At 33.5% G+C, this 25,891-nt stretch overlaps 1 long non-coding RNA gene across 1 annotated transcript; it reads right to left on the reverse strand.

Annotated features, from left to right (window-relative positions):
* Positions 1-8,440: 8,440 nt before the first annotated feature.
* On the reverse strand, positions 8,441-25,665 carry LOC149546711 (uncharacterized). The gene is made up of 3 exons (XR_016354368.1): positions 25,609-25,665; positions 25,364-25,482; positions 8,441-8,677 (listed from the first exon to the last, which is right to left on the reverse strand). It is a non-coding gene; the product is annotated as an uncharacterized LOC149546711 (long non-coding RNA).
* Between the last annotated feature and the right edge of the window lie 226 nt (positions 25,666-25,891).

Below are 25,891 nucleotides of genomic sequence, written 5' to 3' on the forward strand. Positions count from 1 at the left end.
AATCAACATCTATCCAGCTTCACTTGGATGAGGTTATTACTAGACCTATTATTTTACCAAGTCAAGATGGTACCACTCAGGTCAATGTCCACTAAATAATTCTATTTGAGGAAATTATTTAACTCATACATACTATCAAAGTAATCCTCAATACTTGCCGACTTCTCTAAAGGATAAAAACAAGTGTTGAAGTCCCCAATACACATCTAGTTAGCAGAACAACTACCATCCATTACACAAGATGCGTCCTCCCAAACCTGTATTCTCCAACCCTGCATATTGAGAGCATATAAGTTAAGTAAATTCCTTTTCTACAACCTCATAGACTAGGAAATGAAAAAAATAGGAGATTATCTTACCTAAATTCTTATTTGGGTCCCATATGGTGGTAATGATGCCTCACACAATAATGGCCTCACTATATGTGAAGCATGCACCTAGCTAGATGTAGGCTATCATCTATTCAAAAAATTCAAAGATATTTTAACTTCTTGTAGAAGAATAATGTCCACCATATGATCCAAAATCTTAAGTTTGATAACATGTTGTTTCCTAGGGCTATTTTTCCCTCTTATATTCTAAGAGATAAACTTTATTTTTGGCATCTTCATGTGTCTTCCAAGGTAATCTGAGTACCTTGAGAAATCTCTCGCATGTAGCTTTTAGTCTGATGATCATCTCCATAGGTCTTCCAATCTTAGAATCTGAATCAACATCATGTTTGATGAATTCTCTTATTTTCTTCTTCACCATCTCCCAACCCCCATTCTGGTCCACTAAAGGTACCCTCGAGGTAGATAAAAATTCTAGGTTATGATGAATGGGAGAGAGTGCCTCCTGATATATTAGGAGTGAAACCATTAGGGAGCCAATAGGATCACCCAAAGGCACCTTATCCTCCTTACTAACTGTAAATGGGATCTCATCTTGCTTTTGAGTTTCCCCAAGGGCAACCATATCTTAAACAGGCTTAGAAATCCATAGATCAGTTCTTACAATGTGTATTCATGTTAATAAAAATGTCTATACATCTATATTTATAAATACACTTCAAAAAAAGATTCATTATAAATACAAAGTGAATACAATAGTACTAGCTTACAATAAAAGAAATTATGAATCAACGCTCTTATAGACATATTTCCTTTATTTCTCTTATATTAAAAATCAAGTCAATTTCATTAAAGATAATAAAAATAACATTAAAACAAAATTACAATTAATATAGCTATATGAATTTTAACACTATAATTATAGGCAAATATAGATATCCTAAATAAATCTACTAAAAAAATGCTGATTGGTACCCACTGCAAAATAATTATAATTTATTTTACTACATCTAAGATTATTTATATCTCATTTATCTCCATTTATTTAGGTTTTTACTAACTTAAGCTTTTAATTTTAATTTCTAAAAAAAAATGTTTTTTATCTCCAAATATTATAATTTAAATAAATATTTTATGTGGTATTTATTAAATTATTTTTAAAAGTATATTCTATTTATAATAAGATTTCAACTTTTGACATGTAGATGGTTGTCAAATTTAACCTCAAAGACTAAAAGTTAAAATTAGCATGCTCACACCATCCCACTCCACCCATTTGCCATTGTAGAATGCCTATATATGGAAACTAACAATAATAATTGAAATTAATAATGAGAAACATTTAGCTATCAACAAAAATTATTATTATTATTTTAATATTGAAAACATATTATCTTAAATATTATTACTTCTGCTATAATAAACTTAAATATTATATCAATTATACTTTTAAATCATTCTATTGATAATTATTAAACAATTTTATTTTAATTAATAATCAATATAATATCTATTTATATAAAATCAAATGACTCATTATGACATGAAATTTTATATTAATGTAAAAGTTGGACATCTTTAAGATGAGACTGGGACTGCATGAAGAAGCTAGGACTGCATGAAGGCTAACAACATCCACAAATATGAAGAGGAATTCAAGGCTTTTCATCTGGACAACCATGGACTTTCTTTGCTCAGAGCAATGTGTGAGAGAGAGGAGAAGATGTTGAGAAAAGTAGATAGGAAGGACCTTGATAAAGAGTGATAACGTTAGTGACAAGAATTTACACACATTATTAGTTCCTACTAAGGCAAGAATACTTATGCATTCATGTCAATGCAAATATGACACTAACCAATCAAATCAAAGAATTTAAAAGATTATATGAGATTTTAAATGTTTATGTCTTTTTCTAATTTTTCATTATTTTATAAATCACATTTTTCATCCATTCTATTGGTCCATACTATTTTTGGTGGGGGAGAAAATTAATTTTTTTCAACTAAAAAAATACAAATATTTTCTAACAACTTTTTTAAAAATTTTTTTAAAAAAAAATTTAAAGGGGTAAACACTTTGACCTGGAGCTATGAACGAGTGAGGCCACAAATGGGGGACCTCATCCCCATTAGATTTGAACCTTGATGGCAAGGATAACAACTCAACAACTTAACCATCAAAACATGCCACTATTGGCATATTTTCTAACAACTTCATCTTGCATTAATGAATGTATTAATTACAACTTTATCTTTTCAACATTTATAACAAGTTGATAAGATTTTATTTTTTCAACCATTTTATCTTCCACATCATCAATATTAATTATCACAATCTATTAAATATTTTTAATATCTTATTTTAAATATATTTATTATTAGTTTTACATTGATGTTTATTTTTGACTATTTGATATAACTTGTTTCTAAAACTTAATATAATGCACAAGTTCAAATTATATATATATATATATATATATATATATATATATATATATATATATATATATATATATATATATATATATATATATATATATATATATATATATATAACTAATAAATATGTCTTTTTAATATAATTTCAATATGTTATATCTTTGTATTTGAATTTAAATTTTTTTTTAAACTTTGTTTTTTAAATAAAAGTAGTTAAATTATTACTATTATTTTACTTTTATATAAATAAATTAAGAAATATTATTTTTTAATAGTGTTTGTAATATGTATAATTATAAGTGTTACAATTTATAAATTATATCGTTTATTATTATTATAAATATTTTTTATTTAAACAATTTATCATTTAGTTTAAATATATATTTTAATATTAAATTAATAATTATATTTTATATCAAAAAACATACTAAAGAAATAATCACAAAAAAGATATAATTCAATTCTAAAAGATATAAAAATTATTAATAAAATTAAATAGTTATATTTTATTTCTTATTTACTACATCATATTTATTTATCAACGTCAAATTTATATGTATTACATCTATTTATTATTTACAAACGTACATATTAAATTATATAGATATTATTTCATAATTAAAAATTACTTAATTTTATGAAAATATTAGAAATACAAAACATTAAATAGTAAACCATTTCTAATTGTGTAAAATTAAACAATTAGTTTTACTTACAAAATATTTTTATATTCCAAAATTCTTAGTTTCATTAATTAAAATATAATATATTTTAATTTTTACTATAACCATGATTTTATTTTGACTATTTGTTTTATTAAGAAAAATAATTATATTTAATTCTCTCACACACACAAAACTTATGTTGGTATCACTCTTTCTTACTATTTTATCTCTTTTTCTCTTCCTCCTCTATATTATCTATCTTTTTTTTTTCTTCTGCATATATGTTTATGTTTTTATTGTTGCATACTGTTATTTATCTCTATCTATATCTCTATTCTAGTTTTTGTCCAGTGCTAATAATTAAAAGTAGTGTGAGTTCCATTTGATAATCAAGATGAGAATAATACATAGTTGGGGTGGTTGTTCCAATTATTTATGCTTCTCTAGAAGCATGCATGGTATGCTTAAACATATGATGTGATAATCCAAATGCTTGATCACTTCTTCAAGTTCTATAATTCAAATATTGGTATGGATATCTTTCCTCATTGCACATAATTTAAGTTGTCAATGTAGAAGGTGCAAATTTGTCTTATGCATATGTATTGATCGTAGTATGATATTAAGTACTTAGTGTCATATTGGGGACTTTGGCCTCATATTTTTGGAATTAAATGCCCAAAGATATAATAATATAGCATGAGAACTTAACAACAAAAAATGAGCCATCTTATCAAATCAGAAGCTCATTTCTAAGACAAGAATTTAACAACAAAATATGAGCAATCCTATCATATCACAAGTGCATTTCTAAGCAAAAATTAATGCATTCACACTGTTAATTTAGATTCTCACTCATCTACACCTCTACAACCATTATGCATTAAGCATGAACTATGACCCATTGTGTCTCTTGTTGAACAACCATGATGCATTAGACATGAACTATAACCCATTATGTCTCTTGTTGAAAATGAGGTTGGCCTTATCCTCAACCCTAAGGGCAGTAAGATACGCGGTTCTTATTTTGCCAGGTATGCGACAATGATGCCGATAGCGACTGCACAGACATTTATTGCATTTAATTTGTCGTTCCCCTCAGATCTCTTTGAAGGCGAATATGCTATGACTCACGGTGATTTCAAAAAAAAAAAAAAAAAACCGTTCTAATTTGGAGATAAAGGCTCGTTAAATTCGAGTAAAACAATAGGCCAAAGGCGATTGATTTCTTCATCCCTTCTTAAAAGTCTGTAACGTGCTTTTCTAGAAGCATCATTACAAATTTACCATTCGCAGCTTTTGTATATTCTGACATAATTTGTGTCGAAGATTTCATAATCATCATGTGTAAAATTCTACATGCGCTGCCCGTGAATTCGATATCGTGAAGTTAGGACCGTTCATTTAGTTTTTTAAAGTTAAAGGCCAACTGTGAATGTATTCGTACTAAAATGACTGATAACGACGACGCTTGCATTCAATGAGGGGACGTAGAAGGTTGAAGGCGACAACGTTAGTAATGTAATTACACTGAGGCCCCGTTTGGTTGCTGGAAGATGAGGGCCAAAATCGGGTTATCAGGGTAAAACCAGGTTTTGCAAAAAAAATTTGGTGTTTGGTTGATTAAAATTAAACCCTGTTTCTTCCAAAAAAAAGGTGGAATTCAAAATTAAAGCCAGGTTTTGAATTTTATGACAGTTTTTTTAATAATATTGTGGGTTCCACGGTATATTCATCTTCTGTATCAACCAAACGGACCATTAGCTTTCCAAACCACAAAACCAGGGTTTCGAAAACTTGGTTATAAGATAACCTGGTTATGGCACAAATTTATCTTCCCCAACCAAACGGGGCCTGAATAATGCAATTATTCTTAAGTTCCTGGCATAGCAGAGGCCTCTATCTTTAAATCGTTATGAACCTTGATCTACCACATCCAATCAAATCGCTTTGTTTTCATTCCTGCCTATTTTAACATTATACTAGTTCTAAACAAGATGCTAATTTTGTTAACTAAAATTGATCAAAAATCTATTTTTGGTATGAGTTCATTGGACTAAAATCAGCTCGAAATTTTTTTCCATTTTAATGTTCTTAATTTATTAAAATAATTACTTTAATATTTTTTCTATTTAATATTAGTATTCATATTTTTATATTAATTATGGAAAAAAATTAGATTTAAACCAAGACAAAAAATAATAATTTAATTTTATAATTAAAAATTTATTAAATTTAAAATATATTTCAATATACTTATTTTTCAATTTAATTATATTGTTGATTTTATACAAATATAATTTTGTTCTTTAGTTAAAAATTTAAAATTTAAAATATTTATTTATATATTTAATTAATTTGATTTATCTTAGTTTATTTGAACGTGATGTTAGAATTCTTAATATATCATCACAACCAAACATGTTATATGGAATTAAATTTATAATATTTGTGTAATCTTAGATTTGTTTTAAAGTACCAATTATAATGTACAAGTACAAATGATTTTAGAGTCTCTTATTTATCTAAATCCAAGTACCTCTACAAACTTTAGAAATGCATTCATAAAACATAATAGCTAATTGTACAAAATTATCTTCACAAAATCCAAATAATAAGGAAGGGAGTGTCCTATAAAACAATATCTAAAAATATAAGATGAATTATCTATCTACACTATACAACACTACCACTATGAAAATAGAAGGTGTCTTGATGGACAACAAAATAATCATATGTGATATTTAAGTGCCATTTTACGATATAAAAAGAATTATGTAACAAAAATAATATTTTTATGTATTTTTTCTCATATAATCTACATACTATTTTTATATTTCAATAATAGTGTTTTAATAATATTATTATTATTTTAATAAAACTATTATCAATTGAAAAGTAATAGATTAAAAAAATATGTTTTAAGTTGATGACTTGTAAAACATACTAGTAAATACCAATGTTTTAAACTAAAAAAAACTTATATCATTCACAATATATTAAGAAAATAATACAACTCTTGAAAATCTTGAAAATAAAAATTTAAAAGCACCATGCCACTAATTCCTAATTTATTTGACCAATTTTACCATTTATGCAAAAAGAGTTAAATTTATCACAAGGTTATGAAGGAAAGGTGGAACTTGTGAGAGCTTTGATCAGATAACTCAAAGATAAGTGGGGTCCACACAAGATACCTCAGCGACAATCTGACAAAATACAAAGCATGTGTTCATTTGTATTACTATAAGATGAACATAAATATAAAAAATAAATAGTGTCACACATCTATGTGTTTTGATGCTAACATAAAAATTGATAGGCTAAAAAACTATAGGATGAACATAAATATTAAAAATAAATAGTGTCACACGCTTGTGTGTTTTGATGCTAACAGAAAAATTGACAGGCTGAAAAATTGTAAGACCATATGAATTGATAGGTTAAAATTTTAAAGAACCATCAATATGACAAATAACTTTATTAGTAAACCATCAATAATTGTTATAGGCAACTTAATATTTTATTTAATAATATACAAAAATGTGATTTTATAATATGTATAATATATACGCATGATAAATATCTATTTTATTATTTTATATATGTTTCTATTTTTTTTGTTTCTATTTAAATATGTTTCTATTTTGAGAGATTGTATATTTATATTAACTCGAATCTTTGTTGAAATAAGAATATAATGAATTTGAAAAACTTATTTTTATATATTTTTATATTACTTATTACATAATTATATTAATTTAAACATCTCTTAAAGTAACATGAACTTAGAAAGTTCTTTTTTATTTGAAATTTTTGTATACATTACTAATTTATAATTTTAAGTTATTCATTAAGAAATTTGCAGATATTATTAATTAATATTTATTATTCTCATTTATAAAATATTTAAATTTAAAATGATTTCTTAAATTATTTTAAAATTAAAAAAATTGACAACCAATTTTTTTCTGAAAGTATAAAATGAAAGACATGAAAAAATATAGTCATCATGGAAAAATCATATGACAGGCAGGAGCAACCATCAAATTCCAGACCTGCAACAGAGAACGAGACAGAAGTATGGACACTGGCTTTAGGCCGGTGCAAATGTTAAGGCGCTACTATTAAGGCTCAAGGGCATTGGGACAGGCATTATTGTAGAGTTAGACCATCACGGGGTCCTTTGAAGCTGCCCGGGCAAGTGGTTTTTTCTATTTCTATGCAAAAAAGACTTGTACTCTGAGTTGCATTCTCTTTCAGATTCTACAATGGAAACTATGTTACTTATTTCATGTTATCGTAATGCCCGACATAAGATATATTGCTGACACTTCATCGTCTTTGATCTTGAATCCAACGATTCCTTTTACCTATTACTTTTAATTTCTAATTTTACAAGGTCGTAGGCACATCGAAAGATATGAATTCTGAGTGAAAGTTGATGGAAGGAATCTTGAGGTAACGGATTTAAATAATAGTATAACTAGTGCTTGTACCCTATTAGGGTCCAAGAGTACAGCCGATAGGCATTGCTATTGCAATGTGCAATGGACACATGGTTCCAATTTGTATGAAGATTTTGCTTCATTGAGCCCTGCTGTTATAGGTGATTAAGTTACTGAAATAGTCCGTGTGACTTTGAGTTTTGTTTGATAACTATGATATGGAAGCCATTATGTACTCTCTGAAATATTCTGTTCACCAGTGGAAGCTCACAAATATTTAAAATGTGCTAAATATTTCATTTTTCTTGATTTTGGCACAAGATGGCATTCCAAATACAATCTTTCTCCAATGAAAGCCATTTGAATGTGTTAGAAGTTTCTCAGCTATCAAAATCCTTTTCTCCCTCCATTTCCAATTCATTTTGTTACAGATTTGATTGAAATGAAATGACGGATCTAATGAAAATGCCCATCAATTTCAATAAATCTTATTGGTTGTACATTTCAAAGTCTCTTATTTTGAATTGATAATCAGTCAAATAAGTAGCAAGGGAAGCAGCCACCAGCAATAAAGTATAATACATTATGTTCAGAGGAATTGCGGCATTGAAATTTTTTCCAACTAAATAACAACAATGTGCAATAATCCGTAGATTGCTGGGTTGAGTTAATCAAGAAGCCATAACAAAATGAGTATACCATAACTTGGCCTTTTCAATATCTGTAGTGCTCTCATGAATCAAGATGTACTATTGACCAAACGCAACAGCAAACACTGCTGATCTCCAATGACCTGTAATCAGATTCAAACACTCTTACATAGATTCAAACATTATGATTACTATAATAGTTCTTCAAAACTCAAGTGAAAAGAAAATGCTGTAAATATTATTTCTAAAAAAATTTACTATCATGTAGTGATTAAAACGAGACTATACATATCTTACACAGATCCTTCTTTCTGCTATTCAAGCAGGTAATTCACAAAAGATTTATGAAGTTCTTGCGGAGTTTGCAATGAAGCGAACATACTAGATGAAAGTAGTGTAGGTTAGCAAGAGAAGCAGTACCAGTATATAGGAAGGTCTACTTGAATAAAACTATTTCTTCTTACAATGTTAACGACTCTCTTAAAGCATCAAAACAATGACCTTCAACACAACAGCAATCATTGCTGACCTCCAATAACCTGTAATCAGATTCAAACACAAGTTAGTTTTATATTAATATCTCAAATAGATTCAAAAATTATGATTACAATTCTTGGCTTTTACTTTGTGTCTGCCAACACGTTCAGTTCGCTTTTAGTGATGAATGGATTCTTCTCGTGGCCCTTGAAAGTGCAGAAGAAACAAATCATGAGTAATGATTTCTAGCAGTAGTTCTATCAGAGCTTTGAGGCTGGATAGTAATGTAGGTTAGGGAGACAAGTAGTACTAGTATATAGGAAGGTCTGTTCGAATTACTTGTGCAACAAAGTTGGTGTAGGCGTTGTTCTTCATTCTTTCTGATATTGGTGAATAGGTTATTCTGCATCTTTTTGTATCTATCAAAAGAAAAAGCTGGGTCAATCCGAAGTCCTTAAATTGATTTGACTCGTGACATTGCTATGAATGTTAGGCCCTGTCGTTCTGTCTTTCCAATATCAATTGTCGCTTTGTCTAGTGTGAGACCCTGAGATTTGTGAATTGTGATGGCCCACGCCATAGTGATAGGTATCTGTCTTATGTTGCCTAGCGACATTGGTGTTATTGGAATGCATTTTGGATCTGCTAGATCCCATACTGGTCCAGTATAATTGTCAATCCTGGCTATTACATACATAGGAATGTCAGGCGGCTTGGAGCCAAGGCTGTAGACAATTTCGGTAATGATGCCAAGTGCTCCATTGACAAGTCCTGTCTGTGTCCATATATTGACTATGAGCATAATGCGTTCAAACTTACATAGAAGCACATTTTTTTGGAGTTGTTCTTCATCTGATCGATCTTTTTGATTGCTATGAAAAGTTGTTGTAGTGCTTATGGCGACTGGGCGGTTGAGTTGTTTCAGCATGCTTCGATTGTGTGTAGTTACAATATCATTTGTAGCAAAGATGTGGAGTAAGTTGTCGAACTCTTTGCTTTCTTCAACTGGTAGCTGGTGTTTTGATCGTGTCATTAGTAGTTCCCAATTTTGTTGTGTTGGTTTTGCATCTCGCATATTGGTCAGTGCTTCTTTGAATTGTATTTCTACAAGGCCTTCACCTCTTTGGCGGAATATGGTCTGCAGTGTTACGACAGTTCTGAATTGTCTCCAAATTGCAAGAGCGTCTGAGTGTGACGCATACAGGGGCTTGTCTAATACTAGGGGTAGTTGTGCAAGGTCGCCAGTTAGGATGATGGATCTTCCTCCAAAATGTGTTGATTGGTCATTAGAAAATGCTTCACGCAGTCTGCTGTCGATCTTTAGTAGTAGTTTTGGACCAACGAAACTCATCTCATCAATTAGTTTATATTCGATATACCGCATGGCCTCTTGGAATATTGTCAGTCCTTGGCCATTAAGTGGGTGCATGTCTCTTATGGGGATTTTAAGGGCTGAATGGATAGTGGTTGCATTGATGTTAAATGCAGCTACTCTCGTCGGGGCAAGTATCAAGATTTGTTGTTGTTGCGGTTGAGCATTATCCCTTAGTGCATGGCATATGCATTTTATTAGGTGTGATTTTCCAGTTCCTGTTGTACCTTGGATTATCATGCGTAGGGGCTGGACAAATTGGCTTTTGCTGTGTTGCATAATTATATTGAGAGCCTGCTCTTGCTCGAGGGATAATTTGTAAATGGGTGCACTGTCTTGATTGGTAACATCTGTGCTTGTGCAGAGTTTGTTCAAGGCTATGAAATCTGATGCACAATCATGTAGATTTGGTGGTATAGTATGTTCTTCCCAATTTTGATTCATATCAAATTCCCGTCTACCAAGCATCTGCATATCATCAACATCGTTATAATTCATGTGGCCCATGCGTGACAATAGTTCCCACTCCTGCATTTCTATATTCTCTAATGAAGTTGTCTCGTCATTGTTGTCTTCTTGGTTATCAGCCTCAGAGGTGGATGTAGTGGTGCGGGGTAAATGCCATACGGTGTATCAATTTGAACTTAAGTGGTACCAATTTGCAATAATTACATATTCTTTAAGTCCGATGTCCTGTTCAATGTTTTTGAAGTTCTTGTACAATAGGAATTCACTCCAACAGAATGTTTGGAATTGTTCAGAGTCACTGGCTGGAATGCTATAAAAGTTTGGGTATATATTAACGATGGCTTTATCTTTTCTTGCTTTCCATTTGTCCCCTTGTCGTTGTGCTGCATACAAGAATGACCTGGCAGACTCTATTAGTGATATTGCTTCCATTTCGTTAGGTCGGTTCATGTATGTCTGTAAGTAACTATTTTGTATGTGTGTCCTATTTCTTTCTTGAGTAAACCGGTGTAGTATCTTGCATCCTACATTGAGGTTGGTAAATGCTCTATTGCACATGACCAGAGGCAACTTCTGTAGCATGTGGGATGTTTCTTGAGCACTTATATCACATTCCACTACAAGTTCCATCATAAACTTGCGGTATGCTTTCACGGTCGGTTCTTCTAACTGACTGCTTGTACATATTCTAGTTAGCACGTCTTTGCAGGTCTCTGATGTTTTTTCTGCTTTTGTTGCATATTTGGCTATGTATTTTAGAACTTGGTCCTTTGATGTCACAGCTTGGCAATCGATGTTTGCTCGCCATATTGATAACATTTGAGGATAGTGTACATTGAGTCTATCATCATTTCTTGTAGGTGTGTATTGCTTTTTACCTGACTCATCGCATGTTAGTGTCGAGTAAGGTTGCTCCTTCCAAGGGGCTTTATAGCGGCACTCCTTTGTTTGGCCTTTTCTTCATAAGTAGGCCCCATCTTTACATTTAGTGTGTCTTTGTACTCGATTGAGAATTTCTATGTAATCAACATACCCATTTGCGGCAAGGATGTTGTTGGTGTCTAGCAGGCATGGGTCATCACTAGGACACCGGTGAACTATATTGCTCCTTTCATTTACATCACATGGGTTCCACACTGTGATGTATACATCAAAGAACTCATGTGCTTGTTCTATGGCCACGTTGTTCTGCCAGTCTATGTTTATCATATCTGGGGCATTTTCAAGCCAGATGAATCCATGTACATGTGCTGTGCCTCGACTTTGCCATTCGTATCTGTACCTGTATTCTTTTGCTTTAAATAGTTTTTCAATTACTTCCTCACAGAAAATTGTGAAGCATTGGTGTAGGTTCAGTGATGTTAGGTGCGGGTTGTTGATTACATTCTCCAACCGTTGATGTCTTGTATGCTGGGACATGTTGCTATCTCTAGAAAGGACCTTTTGTAAATCTAGCCATTTTGTATCAACAGCACTGAGTGTGAAGAAGAGAGTAGGAGGGCCAAGTTGATGAATCATGTTTGAGAGTTCTTTACGCCTTATGCTCCAGTATGGTCTCGTTCCTCTCATTGTGCCCCCATAGTGCAAAAGCTCCTCAGCCAGTTGGGTGTCAAGAAGGGTATTCATATGGGCTCGTAGATCATCCATGCTTGGTGGAATACTCTATTCAGTATTTTTCTTTACGAATATTGTTGCTAAGCTTAGGCTGCGATGTCTCATCATTAGGTTGAATACAAAATAACAAAATCTTGGATGTCTCCCAAATCGTTGGTCATGGAATTTTAGGAGATGTGCTATATACTCGTGCATTTTGACTTCTTTCAGCCTTGGTTGCAATTGTAGAGCTGTACCGTTTGGGAACAATGTTGGGAATGCCATATCGAGCAATCCGTCTGTGTCATATTCATTGATCGGTGATAATGATATGGTCGGGCAATCAATTTTTTAGCTATTTGTATTGGTGATATCCAATGTTTCTTTGATCAGATCAAGTTCTCGCTGCTTATTGTGCGGTGCTGGTACAAACGATGATGTGTTTGTGTAGACATTGTTTGTGGACTCTTCTTCACTTTCTTCCTCTAATTCATTATTTATTACATCTTCTACTATTTTGATTGTATGAATGATGTTTGCTACATTGGTTCTTTTCTCTGGAAGCGTTGCCAGGTGGTCAGTACTAATAATTACATCTTGATATAGTGGGTCATTTCTAATTTTGTATTCTAATGCCTCTTGTACATGATTCCTGCTTACATAGCACTCATAAGAATGTCCCTTTCCATCTGACCTACTAACGATGAGGACATCTAGATCTTGAATTTTGTGGGGTAACTCCTTTTCTATCTGGCTAATATCTTCAAGGAAACTTATTGTATGTCTGTGGTACTTATATTGGCCTCCTGTAGCATGTGTAACCTATAGGATTGGGTTGACCCTAGCGATGAGCATTTCTTCTACTTGTGTCAACCTTGCCAAAATAGTCAGCTGCTCTCCTAGATCCATGTTATTCAGTTGTGTGAATTGATGTATACCATTTTCACGTTGGCATCTTCTGCATGTGATTGCTGAGCTCCTGGAGTTGACAAGCATGCCTGGGTATGATTCCTTGCAAATGGTGCATGTTTTCAAGGTGCCCAAGGCATCTATTCGGTGGCAAAATCCTTTTAGTGCTTCCTTGAACCCAGGGTTGTTAGTAAAATTGTTGGATGCATTGGCTTTTGTTTGTGGAAGTGGATCTAATTTTTGTTGTTGTTTTTTGAGTTTTTTACGTGCACATATGTCTTCTTTATGTCGTTCATAGTATTCTCTACTCCTTTGTCTGCATTGTTGTTGTGTTAGCTTAATGCTATCCTATGTATCCATCCTGCAATTACATTCAAAATTTTGCATGAAACATTAGGAATTGATGATTCACAATATAACCAGTGCTGTAGTTAGAATTTTTTTGTCTTATTTAGGCTGAAATATATACTAGCCTAACATCCAAATTACATGTGCCTTGCAAAAAAATGTGTTGCAAATTGCATGTTGGTTTGTTGATCTTAAAAGAGCATAAATTAAACATATGTCACAGTGGAAAGTAATGGTAAATATATATTTTTAACTATGATTATAAAAATGCTTTAGAGAAAATATATTGTAGGAAACCTATTCAACGTGGTTTTTTGTTTATGAATGTTACAGCAAGAATAACAGATCAGTCCATTAGTATATACTGATAGGGAAGCAAGGCACTGTACTTGATCAACATTGGCAATTTATAAAATGTAGGAACAATTTTTATTTATGAACACAATGCATTTTCAGGAATATTCATTACATAAATTGGGCTCATATATTGACTAATATATAAGTGGAAGATGTAAACGAATATTACAGTATACTGTTGTGATGTATTGTAGAATGATATGCTGGTATTCAGTTGTAGCGAGATTTGAACAAATATAAACACACAAAGATGTGGTAAATCTCTAAGCTTCAATATATCACTCGAGCAACATTTCTAAGTATGAACATTGTTTGTACATCGAGCAAGCATGCTCCTAAATGCCTCTTGTGCTTATTTACTGTCCTGGGCTATTTTCTATTTCAGCAGTCATCTGAAGGATCTGTTTGAGGAGTTTATTGCTCTCTGTGACATAGTCCAGAGGTTCAGCTCGTATGATGGTTGCATTCAGCCGTTCTTCATTATTGTATGTCGCTACCTGACATGTCAAGGTAATTATGAATTGCTTGTTTTGTACATCCCTGATAACTTGTTGTTCTTTGTCATCTACATCATCTTGAGCTGCTAGTTCTAGCAATGTATTCGCAGTCATGTCAAGTAGTTGGGTTGCCCCTTCATCAAATGCGGTTGCCCATAGATCCCCAGTGTGGTCTTGTAATTGTATGCAGACCATGTAGCTATAATTACATTCTGTAAATTGCTTGTTGCATTTTTCGCAATACCATTCTTCATTTGCATTTTCAGACAATTTTTTATTACACTGTTTTCCTGCCACTTAGTTCGGGCAAGCTGGGTAGGATAGCTTATCTGTGTTGATCTCTATAATGGTTGCTTTCACGATGCACTTTATAGCACGAGTGGAACGCCTAATTTGATCGTTTATGTCACAAATTGTCATTCTCATTACTGGAGGAGGTTGTGGGGCATAACTAACTGATGCGTCACCATTGTCCTTAACATTGTCATCGAACCATGATTTCAATTGCTCTGTCTCTGGAATTTGGACATTGATCATCAGTTGTGTATTAACTGTGGTGTTGAGTACTCTTCCATTGAACTCGGTAACACGACCCCCCTTGACCACTAGAATTGTAGTGTCTTGCAAGTAGTATCTTTATTGCAATTTGCTGCCCACTTGCTCCGCTGCTGAGCCTCAAAGTGTTAGATCGATGGGTGTGCGAGTTATATCAAGCAATTGTATGGTGCGTCGAGAAACTTCTATTCCATTTGCTCTTCTTACCGTAGAGGTTAGTTGCACACATATTACAACCCCTATGGCATCGATCACAGAGTTTTTGGGTAGGGTGGTAATCGTCTCCAGTGGTATGAATGAGAATGTATGGCTTGGAACGCTATTGTCCTCTTCACAAGCTACTAGTCTTGAGCTTTCTTGCAACGTTACTTCCAATCCACTATTTAATTTATTGTACAATTTGTTTGCAGGTTTTATTGTTCCTCTAGATAGGAGATATGTAGAACCAACTTGCACTTTCTCATAGTAGTTACGTGCTAATTCATTAAAGCAACACACATGGGTTTCTGTTCCATCGTTGTCTATTACATCGAAGCTGAACATTTTCCCTGCTCCTCTTTGTGTCTTATAGTGATGAACCTCCTTTTTTGCAGTTACCCGAACCTTAATGTTCCACCGTGGTTGGTATGGATTTATATTCTTTATCGGTGTAATTATATCTTGTAACTATTTGAGATGACGTGGCGGTGTTAGGCCAAAACGGTTCTTTTGTTGTTCATGCATATTTGGCGGTAGTAGAGTCGTTCTTGCTTCATCTGTGTGTTCCAATATGAGCTTTGTTGGTGATCCGATTATGTCATTTGATGTAGATATCAATTCTAGTGTGAGAATGATAATCCACCTCCACATGAACATTTTATAACAATCATAATGTTAGCATGATAACTATCATAGGTATGCAAGGACATAAGAACGAAACATAACTATTGTGCGACATCTATTATCTTACCGTGCTTTGTTTGTTGTAGAGTATTTGTATTTTGTCAGTTGTATTATTGAGCCCACTTTGATTTTGCCTTGGGAAATATTCTCATTGTACTTTGTAGGTAGTGAAGCTTGGTGCACATGCATACCATCAAAAATTTCTAAGCTGTAGCGGCTTGCTTCACATAATCCTTCTCGGAGTTTACTGACTGAACATACTTGCACGATAGGCAAAGTGACATTTTGTCTAGCAATCAATTGATGTATAGCATATGGTGTAAGTGTATCCCTAATGTACGATACTTTCGTTGCACTGGAATGTAGAGTGGATACAAAGGTGGAGTTAAGTTTATGTTAGATCCCACTTTATTGTGGAAATCATAATGAATATAACACATATCATGTTCTAATCATTTCTAGATATCAGAACAAGCAGTATCAGAAGGTATCTTTGTTCATTGTAGAAATATACTATTTGAAGTGCATGATAGTCATCTACGTAGTATGCAAGATTAGTGTGTGATGAATGAAGAATTGTTGATCTCAGCTACACTGTAGAGGATCTACATGAGTTCTGTCCTGGGCTTTTTTTAGATAATGTGAAATCTAAATTTGACCGTATATATTGCTTGTTGTTGCTAATCGTAAATTCTAAGAGTTGTAACTACATAATCTAAACTACAGCATGTGTGATGTGGAAAATAGATAGTTCTGATTGGAGCGATGATGTAAGAACGAAGTTGCTAATTGGTCCACTCCCAGATAGCTTGCGAAGCTTCAACATGCCATGCTATTTATTTATATGCATACATAACCTATTAAATATCATAATATGCTGTAAAACTGAGCCAGTAAAGAACCTTACATTTCCTGTACCATCATAATGTAGCATAGTAAAGCAGTGAAGTATAACGTAGGGCATATAACAAAGCATACAATAGAAATGCGAAATGAATTAAAATGCTGCAACAACACTTTTTATTAATGTGTTTAATATAGATTACAACTATTTGATGGATACAAATACTATTCTCATTTATCTTCTCTGCTGGTAATACAAGTACACATGATATTAACCTCATTTTTTCTATAGGCAGCTTAGTAGCTTGGGGTGCAGGCCAAATTTTACATCAGATTAGAGGTGACAAAGATACCACTTGTAATATCCCCATGGGCAGTTGGAAAACACTTGGCAGACGAAGTTGAGTTGGGTAAAGTTACCAGTAATTGGTGTTGAGTTGGACAAGTTTTCCCCAACCTCTTTGAGAAGCTAAGTATCACCACTTTCAGAAGTGATGTCAAACTTGGCAGATGAAGTTGAGTTGGGTAAAGTTACCAATAACTAGTGCTAAGTTGGACAAGCTTTCCCCAAGGTCTTGATGCTGACTATCACCGCTTTCAGAAGTGATGTCAGTCTGCAAGTAGAGGTTTTCGCCAGTCACATGTGAGTCGAAACTTTAGTCTCCAAAGCCCAAACTAATGTGGTGGGCTTCTTCACATAATTTTAAGAGGAGTTCCTATCTTTCATAGTTGGAGCTCCATTTGGGTAAAGATAAAGGAAGAGTGAAAAACATTCAAAACCAATAGTTGTGTTCTATGCTTTTTAAGTGCAATAAATGCTGTAGGAAAAAAAGAATCTTCGGTATTAAATTTTAGAGGCAGAATCCCATAGACAACAATATAAATACCCCTTGGTAGATCCAAAGCACTGGACAAATGTGTAAATGGAATCAAATATCCCTTGGAACATTCAAAGCATAGGAGTAATGCTTAAATGGAATTAGTGGAGGCCCAAAAAATCACTGGGAAGTTTATACTTTAGAATATTTACAGCAATGCAAGCCAACAACGTAAGTACAGACTCCTTTTGTAGAGAAAATCATTTCAAAATCATTTACAAACAGCAGAAGCCGATGTATATAATAGATTTGTACATGACTGTTCATAAACTTGATTAACACTTTCTATGTATTTAAAAGTTGCGTGTATTTCATATGGCTATCCAACTCAAACCTTCTATGGCTCTACATATCTGTGTGTATGTGCTTTTGCTGTTACAAGGACTCAACGGTATAAGATGAGGCAAAATTTTTTTTACATTTCCTATTGATTTGTACAGTTATCCTTACATCTATCTACAATCATGTTCATAGGCAAACCAATATGGGGTTGTCAACATTCTGGGCTATATTATCGTACCCATCATTAGGCGGCCATTTTCTGTTCACATAATGGTTGAATGCTTGTTTCCATGTGTTAGAGACATCCATATCATAGAACTTTGCATGTACAATTTGACACGATGACTTGTAGAATGCATCTGCCACATTGCACATTGCTTCCGCTGTATTTACAGCATGTTCGATTCTTTCAACACTAGTGGTGGTAGCGGTCTCCATTGTGTTGGATACACGCCTGATGTCATGAACAATGGCTTCACAATATTGCACAATATTGCGACAGACTTCATCGATGTCGGCATTTTGTGGACATCCGTGTACAGGTGCAAAGATAACCTCTGATTCTACATCACTATTGTTTGGTTGTGCCCTGTTGTTGCTCTCCCGACTGTTGCTGGAGATGGTATCACATCATCTGAATCTTCTAAAGCCATTACGTGGCTAGATTATTCCACAAGCAAAGGTAGATTAGGTCACACATTTGAGTCACAATGAGAATACAAAAATGAAGCTCATACTGCACCAAGACGTGGCGTTAATAAGATTTGATGCAAGAAACAAAGCTTTTAACTGTCTACACCTCATGAAATCAGCGAGGAAGGATCTTGATACAATAGGAAGACCAGTTATAAGAATTTACAAAATAAGCTGAAATGTTTGTAAATCTATATATTACAGAATTATCACGAATGGATTTTTGAAGCAAAGTATAGGAAATTTTAATCTGGTTTCAGTTGGATAAATAATACTATGACGATTATTGCTCACAGGATGATTGTTTCATATTTGTGTCAAAGAAAAATAAAAGGTGTTTAATCTAGTTTTAATTTGATAAATAATATTATGAAAACTATTGATCACAAGATGACTCATTCACATTCATGTCAAATATCGTACTAAGACATCCAAGCAACTAAATATGTGTAAAATAATGCATCCAAAAGATTACAGCTGAAGAATGTTGTATACTTCATTAAGGCAGTGGAGTAGTTACATACATATTATCTTTGCACAATGCAGTACAATAATTACATAGCCATACTATCATCTGGAATGTTGTATCGTAGAGCCAATTAATGTAGTAGCTATGATAAACATGTGCTGATGCTGAAATTAGGGATGTACAAATTCTTCGGACATTCGGTACAACTCATCGACCCAATAAAGATGTTCAAGTCTACGACATTTGGGCCCCCAGTTGGCTGTGGTAAGGTACAATATTGAAGAGAAGGTACAATCCGTTCATGTCCATGTTGGTATTTGCTCTGTAGCGATTGTTCTGATCCTCTCTGTGATTGGAACCGTTAAGTACACCCCCTGTGGCCCCCACCTTTCTACCAAATGTTGATTCCACATGGTGATTGAGACGGAGCCAAATTGTAGTCTGAATAACTCACCATGGTAGTGCAAAGACCCTAATGTCGGGCTACTCACATGCGGCCTTGACAACATCTGTGCTGCCCATAGTCAGGCAGTTCCAGCCAGGAAATACCCAATCTCTAGATCACTTGCAAGTGGTGAGTGGAACCAAATTTCTATTGGAACACACTGTATGTGCATCAGAATGCAAGTACGACAGGTGATTAACTCTAATATAGGTGGGTCTGTAAAGAGATGGTCTACATTGCGTTATGGTGGTAGTCAATATGTAATCAAGCAGTGCTGCACCAACAACTCCTGAGCAAGCACAGAGGTTTCTATTTCATCAGTATAGGTTCTGTACATATTTGCATGCTTGATGAAGTCATCCGTCACAGTGGTCCTGCATCGCAACATGGCTACAGAGAAAATTATAATTATTGTTCAGAATGATACTCTTTGCAGTTCTTGAGGGTTCATAGACCACAATCAGTATAGGTCAACATAGAAATAAGTGGAACTCATAAAGACCAAATTGTCCTATAATCGAAGAACAGAGTCAAATTACTATCTTCCCTTGTCTGATAAGGTTCACTATTGTCAATTGATCTCTATGAGAAAAGGAATATACTCTCAGCCCAAAATATCATGGATAATATAAAACTAGAAGAATGCATTTGAGTGTCGATAAACAGCTGTTGTAGAATGGTTGACGACAGCTGGTAAAGTGAATTTCAATAGAAGAAAGAGATGATGTAAACTCAAGGATTTATCACCATGATTCTAAATGGACACAATGTTATATTTTTCTAATAGAGGTGTTAGACATGTTTATGTCGAGAAGTTTTAACTTTACTATACCCAAAAAATACAGAGTTGAAATTAGATTCTGTCAGCTGCTACAGAATGGTTGACATAACTGTAATCGAAGATTTTGAGAATAAATGCACTGGACCATATTGCATAAAATTGTCTTCAAGATTTATCCTATTTAAAATTGTTGAAATCAACTTTTCAATTGATTGATTGCTCTTAGGTGTTGATTCATATGCAGATTGATTTTGTGTTGCTTTGGTGGGAAATAAATTCAGATTCAACGGACAAATAATCTTTATTCTGAGTAAGACTGTGACTGGAAAAATTGATTCAATCAACACCTTATATATTTCACTGTCCATGGCAGCATGGAGCTTAGTTGAGCCACTGGGAGCTTTTTTTTATGTCCTAGTTGAGCCATCAGAACTATAGCTCATTCCTCTGTTGGGTGATTAGCACAATAAGACAACAATTATTCAATTTATTTCAGCTTTGGTTGCAAGTGAAACACTACTTCTGTTATGAAAACTATTGTGTGAGAAAATTTGATTCCTTTATTAATCAATTTAATGCAACTCTTATGAATGCAGTCAAGGTACAAAATGCTATATAACTCTCGACACTCATGCATGCAATCTGTTCTAGAGTGTGCTCTCAAGATATGTCATCTCCACACTCATGCATGCAATCTGTTTTAGAGTGTGCTCTCAAGATATGTCGTCTCATGGAATGTATTTTACAAGAATGCACAATGTGGATTCAGGTTTGTTGACATCATTCCAAAACATTTGCCAACATCCTCCACCCCTATTCTAAAATGGAGGCTCTCAACATAGTACAGGCTCCATCAAAGCAAAAAACAAGGCCTCTGAATGGTTTCAACAAGATGGCTCAAAGAATTGTACTTGCAGTCTTGTTATCAAGGTGTACAAATCATGTTCAATGAAGCACTCTAGAATGGTAAAAAGTTAGATTGTAAACATCTATCATTATTTATGTTATTCATAAAATGATCAATTTTGATAATAAAAACTTTATAAGTCAAACGATGATATTGTTATTAAGATTCAATTGGATATATTTCATGATCAAAGATATGGCCAACAAAATGCTACTGGGATTTGACTATGCCCCATCAGTCACAGTGCAGTTAATTAAACAAGCTCAATTCATAGATTAGCTTATCATTCCAGCATCAACATCAGAGTATCGAAGAGGTCACTACTATACATACATTCTGGGACCAAAAACAGGGTTTTTGAATAATATCAAAGCGTCAAAATCAGCCTATTTGTTCAGTCTTCTGGCATGGACATTATAACAGGTTAATCTCTCCTACTTTATATCTAAATTTCTGCCCTTTGAGGGTTGTTGATGGTTCTGTTGTCTGTTAATGCTTTAATGAGTAGGATAAATTGGTAGCACAACTTTGTCTTGCTTTTGTGTTGCACCGTTGGTGTATACGATATGCATTTTTCCTTTTTTTGGATCATATATCATGGGAGCTACCCCATTGGCAGTACTTAGCCATATTAAAATGACTTGTATATATTCATAATGCTTTTTTTATCAGTAGTATCCAATGGTTAATATTTTGAATATTTCCATCAGTATAACTATAAATAGACGATGGTAGTTGTTGCAAAACTACATACATTTGATAGCATGATATTACAATTAGCATTCGATAATGACAATTTTAGTTGTCTAAGCTCTTGATGCTTGTCTCCATTCCCAGATCCCCTCATTATAATCAAATTTGTATGTTCTTATATGTCAAATAATTCCACTGAAGAAATCAATACAACCAGTCACAAAAAAACAGCATACAATCAATTTCAATCAGAATGTGTCTTTGCATAAGATATTTCTGTGGGGGTGAAAATAGGAATCTTCCAACCTTTCTAAGTGTTCATATTTTCCATTTTTCCAATGTGTTGTATAAACCACTGAAGAGTCCCAGGACAATCTGGCCATGCTCCTCTTCATGTTCTTTCCTTCCTATGCTGTTGATACCCAACTCATACCCACTATGATTTCTTCGAATTATTTTCTTTGAGTCAGGATGGTTAGGATGATTATTCTATAGTTACTATGATTTTTTCTTCACATCCATTAATGTGAGTTCAAGATTGGTAGACTTAATATCTGATGGATTTTAGGTTTCTATAGATTTCAACTTAAACTGCACGTTTCAAACTTGAGCTTGTTTGGATAGCTTATCTTGAATTATACTAACATCATAATTCATAACTAAATCCACTCAATGATAAAGTATCACTGCAAGTGGTCTATCTAATGTGTTTCTTTCATTAGTCTATATCGACCATGATTTTTTAGTCATCTCCATTAATGTGATCTCAATGTGTGATTGATTTTAAACTCTTTAACTTAAATAATATGCTCTCTAAGTTTGAACTTGTTTACACACATCATCTTAATAATGCTAACATGATAACCCACCTGATATTTGTGGTGCACTACAGGCCATCCATTTGTAGGAGAGTATGCATCTCCTTAAAAGCCAAGAAAGAGATCAATGGCTGCCACTGTGTGGAGAGATGTTTCAGATGAAAACTTATGGGAGGAGGATGGTGCTTTAGATGAATATTGTACATATAAGAAGACAAAGTTGACATTGGAACAAGCGGAGGAATTGTTTTCCTGGTAAGGAAACATTAGACCTACTGACCAACTCATGACCGCAGCATTTACATTGACTTGTTCACTCAGCAATTGTAATTCGTAATGAAGCCATGTCAAATGCTATCCCAAACAGTAGCGATTTCTGCCCCTATTGTAAACATTGTTTATAATTTGGCTTCTTGCCCATTTTTAATTGGTTATATTGACAGTGAAATGATACTTGTAACATAGCTATAAGCAATGCATATAAATCTAATATATTCATTGTGGGATTTTGTCTCACATTGGCTTCTCTCTAAGAAGTTCCCATTTTTACGTATGATCTTTCCAATTTCATTTTGAATCTATTTTTAACTAGAATTTCTCCAAGGACAAATGTATTGACAAACAACAAACAGAAATTCCTTTCTAAGTATAAGATTTATTATCAGATGTCTACAACTGTTAAAGGGTAAAAAGTATAATTTGGCACTTAAAGTTTTTGTACTTGGTTTTGACATTGGATTTCATGTTCTATAGGCACAATTTCTTGTAATGCTGACTCTTTATATGCATTATAATTCCCGTTTATTGAAAGAAATTGTATCAATTGGCTGGCCTCCTTGAGCTCAACTATATATAACATCAAATAGATCCCGATGTTATATCTCACCGTCAATAGAATGGTTTGTGGTCTACAGAATGCCAAAGCAAGAATTGTTTTCAAGAGTTCGGTCGCATTACCAGAGTTCCACATGTGGCCCTTATCAATGATTGATGTTTCAGATCCTTCAGTCTTGGTTGACTTGTTAAGAAAAGGTGTTACAAGGCAAAGGGACCTTGTTAAGCCTTCAACCAACTGAAAGCCCCAAAAGGTGTTACCGAAGCTTGTATCCATCCATCTAAAATGTGAAATGTTAAAAATGATGCCCAAACTATTAATTTTTTTGAAGAACTCAAAGTTCATATCTAAATATTGAAAATGCAGACATATAATGGAGTCTCATAGTTCATTCACTTCGTTTCAATCTAAATTTGAATGTAAAAATTAACAAATATGTTAGCCAAAAATGAATGATTAGATTGGCTCCATCAATTGTATCACAGAGATGTGATGGTTTTCAAGGAACATTATAATTATTTTCTCAGGATTCAACTGGGTAGTTTTTTTGTTGAACTGATTGACCCACAAATGGCTCATAAGGCACAACAATCCACTGAAGGTTTGACAAATATATTTAGATTGTGGGCTTACCCTTGGATAAGTTCCATGGTTAGCACGCAAGAAATGTAGAAGTACTAAAATGAGTGACCTCCTTGGAAAAGCCCTGTTTCACATCTATGAGATCAATTTGAATGTAAAAATTAACAAATATGTTAGCTGAAAATGAATGATTAGATTGGCTCCATCAATTCTATCATAGAGATGTTATACTTGTCAAGGAACATTATAATTATTTTTCTCAGAATTCAACTGTGTAGTTTTTTGGTTGAACTGATTGACCCACAAATGGCTCATAAGGCACAGCACTCCGTTGAAGGTTTTACAAATATATTTAGATTGTGGGCTTATCGTTGGATAAGTTCCCATGGTTAACACACTAGAAATGTAGTAGTACTGAAATGAGTGACCTCCTTGGAAAGCCCTGTTTCACCTCTGTCAGTAGCACCAAGATGCAACAAATGCTAAATTTGCTATTCATTCTCATGAGAGATGGGTTTCTCGGACCCACTACTCATGAAACATAATTCAAGGTGTTTGACACAAACTATACAAACGAATCCTAATAAAAATTATCATAATTTGACATGCTGCTAAAAACATTTTATCAATTGCTAAGGAAAATGTTTGTTGGCATTCCCATGTGATTCATTTGACTTTTTCACAGTACTTCTCTTTAAGTCCCATATGATGGAAGTTTGAACTGAAATAAGAAGTCATAATAGATCAGAAGGCATTATTCATTTTGGCATATTTACATCCCAGCATATCAAAGCATGTGTCAATTAAAGTTTGAATATTTCCATTGTCTACGGTACTCGGGCAATAAAATGGAGCTTGTAACTTCATACATGTGAGATAGCAGTTGGAAATATACACGTTTTCCTTAACTATTTATAAGATTGCAATGATGCATCCACATGATCATGCACCCTTGCTGACTTACAAAGTAAGCTGCCTCCACAGGTCTACTAAAATGTTAAGATATTCAATTTTTCTTATATACCACAAATTATAATCGATATCTAACCACTGCTGGTTGTCAATGATAATGAATGCTCATTAATGTTGTTCTCTAATAAAAATGAATTGCATCACACCCATAAGAACAATGGGTTTGAACATACCAGCGTAGCTTTCCCCTGCAATATACAAATCTCGCCTCTTCTACTGTGAAAATCTTTCAGACCAATTCAGAAGAAATGTGTACGCGTCTTGAGCTATTTACCCATGACAATCACAAAATCTGTTTCATAATTCATAAAGTAAAATACCAGTGTTTTCATCGTTGCCATTTATAGGGCATCAATTAAAATTGATCTCAATAAGACAAGAAAATACACAAACATGGAATTGCATAATGTCGTCTTACCAAAATTGTTCAGGAAAACTCTAAGCCGCTGTTGTCTGCCTCTTATACTGTATACCTAGATCCCATAAAAAGAAAAAGAAAATGATCTAAGCAAGGCTGTCGAGAAGTAGTAAGAATGTAAAAAAAATGGAAAGCAACCAACAGCGGAACAATACCTGTTTAATCCGTAGCATACGAGTGATACTGTGCGACCCCTTACCACAGCAACAACATTGGCCGAATTTATAGGGGGCTCTGGTCGTGTACAAGCGATATCTACAGATGTGGTTGTGAAATGTATAAG

Source organism: Cupressus sempervirens, chromosome 7 (assembly GCF_028749045.1).
Source record: "Cupressus sempervirens isolate cs-2001-9-10 chromosome 7, ASM2874904v1, whole genome shotgun sequence".
NCBI classification, from domain to species: domain Eukaryota; kingdom Viridiplantae; phylum Streptophyta; class Pinopsida; order Cupressales; family Cupressaceae; genus Cupressus; species Cupressus sempervirens.